A 4,614-nucleotide genomic window follows, 5' to 3' on the forward strand; every position below is an offset into this window, starting at 1 on the left:
CCTGTCAGATTTAAAACTTACATTATGATTTCCATGTTATCAAACAAAAGAAAGAGAATGGGGAAGGGGAGAGAAAAAGATTCTAGAAGTTGATCTTTTTTTTTTCCTTTTTTTCGTTTTTTTTTTTTCTCTCTCTCTCTCTCTCTTCGAATCGTAATGTGATATTTCAAGAATATTTAAATATCCTCAAAACAGTGAAGTTTTTTTTTTCTTCTTCCCTTTCTTCTTGATATCATTCTTCTTCTTCTTTTCCTTATTCCTCTTCTTTTCCTTTCTATTCCCTCTTTATCATGTCGTCTTCCTGTCTTCTTTTATTCCTCTCTCTCCTTATTTTCCCTTACTTAGTCTTCTTATTCCCTCCTTCCCCTCTATCTTCTTCCTATCCTATTACTTCAACTAATTCCTATCCATTTCCCTTCTTCCTCCCTCTCCCCCCTCTCCCTCCTCCCCTCTACCGACTCTCTTCCAATTCTTCCTCCCACTCCGTTTCAACCCATTTTACTTTCCCCTTCAATCCCTACTTCATCTACCTCCCCTCCTTTTCCTCCTCTTCTTCCTCCCCTTCTTCAACTCCTCCTTCTTCTTCTCCTCCCTCTCTATCTCCTCTCTTTCAAATTCTCTTCCTCCCCTCCTCCAATTCCTTCCAGTCCTCCTCCCCATCTACCTGCACTCCTACAATTCCTCCCCCTACCCATCTACCTCCTCTCTCCCCCCCCCACCCCTTTTCCCCCCCTCCCCCCCCTTTCCCACGCCACACCTCTCATTTTTCTTCCCACCCCCCCCGCCCCCCCACACACACACACACACACACGAAATACCTCCTCCTCACTACTCCATCCCCTCTTCCCTTCACCCTCCATTCCTCTTACCTCCTTCCTCTCCCGTTCCTTCCTTCCTTCCTCCCCTCCTCCTCCTCCCTTTTCCCCCGTTCCTTCCTCCCTCCTCTACCTCAACTTCCCCTCCCCCCCCTGCCCTGCTCCTCCAACCTCCCAAGCTCCCTCCTCCTCCCTCCTCACCCCTTCTCCTCCCTCAATATCTCCTCCTCTACCTCCACCCGTCCTTCCTTCCTCCTTCCTCCCTCCTCCCTCCTCCTCCCTCCTCACTCCTCCTTCTCCTTATCCTCCCTCCTTCCTCCCTCAATATCCCCTCCTCTACCTCCACCCGTCCTTCCTTCCTCCTTCCTCCCTCCTCCTCCCTCCTTCCTCCCTCCCGAGTGGCCAATGACCATAACACACAACTGTTCTCAAAATAGAACACTTTCCTTCATGGTTTCAAACGCCTTCGAATCCTTTATCCTGCGTCTCATCGCATAAAGCCTACTCATATCTCAAACCCTCAAGGGAGACGCTAAGGTCGAGAGTCCTGTGGATTTCTTGGGAATGGCCGACTTTCTGGGGGGGGGGGGGAGAGTCACGATGTTCGCATAGCTCTGCCTGATGGATGTGTTCCTGGAGGACTTGATTTTTTTTTTTTCTTTTTTTTTTTTTTTTTTTTTTTTTTTTTTTTTTTTTTTTTTTTTTTTTTTTTTTTTTTTTTTTTTTTTTTTGGAAGGGGGGGGCTTTTGCGTCTTTCCTTTTATTTTGTTTTTCATCTATGCTTCTTTTTCTTCTGTTTTTCTTTTTCTTCTTCTTTCCTTATTCTGTTATTCTTCTCCTTCATTTCTCCTTCTTCTTCTTCTTCTCCTTCCTTTCTCCTTCTTTTTCTACTTCTTCTCCTTTTTTCTCATTCTCCTTCTTCTAATTCTTTTCTCATTCTTTTTTCTACTTCTCCTTCTTTTCTCCTTCTTCTTCTTCTTCTCCTCCTTCGTTTTTCCTTCATCTTCTTCCACTTATTTTCTTTCATTTCTCCTTTTTTCTTTTCCTTCTTCTATCCTTCTTCTTCTTCTTCTACTTCAATTTCCTTCAAGACGCTTGTACTACAATTGGTGTCTAACGAAGAAAGGGAAGAGGAGAAGAGGAGTAGATAGTAAAGCAGGAGGGGGGAAGAGGAAGAAGAGGGGGAGAAGGTAAAAATAAATAAGGAAGAAGAGGAGGAGGGGAAGGAAAAGGAAGACAAGAAGGGGATGAAATAGAGAAGGAGGGGGAGGAGGAAGGAGATGAGAGCGATAGGAAGAAGTAGAGAAGAAGGAGGAAGTGAGAGAAGAAAGAAGAGAGGAGAGAAGAACATAGAAGAGAAAGAGACGTAAAAGAAGAAAGAAAAGATGGTGAAAGAGGAAAAAGGAAAACAAAAATAAAGAGTAGGAGGAACAATAAAGAAAAAAAAGTAAGAAAAAAAGACCAAAAGAAAAAAGAAAAAAGAAAAAAAGCGAAAGACAAGAATAGAAGAAAAAGAAAATAAAAATGGTCGGATCACAACGAAAAGAAGGAGAAAGAGAGAAGAGAAAAAAGGAAGACAGAAAGAGGGAGGGGGAGGGGGGGGGGAAGAGCATGGGTCGCGTCCTTAGAAATATATGAAGGAATGGGAGACTGTAACTCGGGCATAAACGAAGGATATTTATGTTATCTTTTCGCTTGCTTAAGTTTGTTGTTCTTCTTGTACGCTCGCTCTTTCTGTTCTCTTTTGTTTGTTTGTCTTTCTTTTATTCTCTGTTTTCTTTTTAACCCTCTTTCTTTCGTTTAACCCTTTTCTTCTTATTTCTTCTTATCGTTATTTTTATTTTATTTTCTTATTCTCCTCTTCTCTTATTTCTTCTTCTACTTGCTTTCGGTCTTCTTCTTCTGTACATTTTATTTTCTTATTATTATTTTTACTGCAACTTCATATATGAAAAATGAATCTACTGATTTTTATTTTATCTGTCTATATATATATCTATCTATCTATCTATCTATCTATCTATCTATCTATCTATATCTATATCTATCTATCTATATATTTCTATATATATATATATATATGTATATATATATATGTTTATATATATACATATATATTATATATATATATATTATATATATATTATATATATATATTACAGTATATTATATATATATATATATATCTATATATATATATATACATTATATATACATTATATACATATATATTATATATATATTTAATATATATTTATATATATATTATATATTAATATTATATATATATATATATATATATATATATATGTATATTTATATATTTATATATATATATATTATTATATATATATTATATATATATATATATATATATTATACATAATATAATATATATATATATTTATATATTTATATATGTATATATATTGTATATATATATATATTATATCTATATATATTATTTAATAATATATATATATGTATATGTTATACATACATACATATATAAATTATATATATATATACATATATATATATATATATATATATATATATACATATATATATATATATATGTCTGTGTGTGTGATATATCATCTACTGTTAACTCTTAAGATAAAGGATAGTAACCATCATAATACTAGTAATAGTATAAGAATAAGTCAATGACAAAAGCAAAGACAGGCAAAAAAAAGACATAATGATAAATTAGCTTTCAATAAATCACATATAAATAAATCATAAAGAAAACAAAGATCAACCACTCAACACCTCTCTCCCCCCAACCCCCTCCCCCCCCTGCCACCAAACCTTCCCCATACCCCCACAACACCCCCACCCCACCCCCACACCTACCCCCCCCAAAAAAAAAAAAAAATTAAAGAAGAAAAAAAAAAAAGACCAAGAAAAAAGAAAATAAATAGATAAAAATGAAAAAAAAAAAGAAATTCAAAAAAAGGGCCATTGAAATATTTGATGAAGGCTGCCTCTCCAGAGGGAGTTTTCAAGGTGAGATACTGCGAGGCGGCTCCAATATCCATCGTTATAAATCAGAATGGATCGCGTTCCTTCAGCAGTGTGACCAACGTAGGACGAGGGGGGGGAGGAGGAGGGGGGAGGAGGAGGAGGTGGGTGAGGGTGAGGGTGGAAGAGGGGATGGGGGAGGAGGAGGAAGAGGTGGAGGTGGGTGGAAGAGGGGAGTGAGGAGGAGGAAGGGGTGGGTGAGGGTGAAGGTGGAAGAGGAGGTGGGTGGAAGGGGGGCGAGGAGGAGGTGGGGGAGAGTGGAAGGGAGGGTGAGGAGGAAGAGGAGGTGGGTGGAAAGGGCGTGAGGAGGAGGAGGAGGGGGTGGGTGAGGGTGAAGGTGGAAGAGGAGGTGGGTGGAAGGGGGGCGAGGAGGAGGTGGGTGGAAGGGGGGCGAGGAGGAGGTGGGTGGAAGGGGGGTGAGGAGGAGGAGGTGGGGAGGAAGAGGGGGTGAGTGGGAAGGGGAGAAGTAAATGGAGCTGGAGAGGGGGTGGAGGGGGAGGGGAATGTGCTGGAGGAGGAGGGGTGGTGGTGGAGGAGGTGGATTAGGAGGAGGAGGAGGAGGAGGTGGTGGTGGTGGCGGAAGAGAAGGAAAATTATTAATGTGTTGCTAAGTTTTGGATTGGTATCGTATTGCTTTGCGGGTTTTCCTGATTATTTTATACTTCTACGTCATGTATATTTAGCTTTTATTTCCATCTCTCTCCCTCTCTCTCTCTCTCTTTCCTCCTCCTCCTATCTCTCTCTCTCTCTCTCTCTCTCTCTCTCTCTCTCA

Source organism: Penaeus japonicus, unplaced genomic scaffold (assembly GCF_977035675.1).
Source record: "Penaeus japonicus unplaced genomic scaffold, GWHDUDI00000001_assembly GWHDUDI00000032, whole genome shotgun sequence".
Taxonomy (NCBI): domain Eukaryota; kingdom Metazoa; phylum Arthropoda; class Malacostraca; order Decapoda; family Penaeidae; genus Penaeus; species Penaeus japonicus.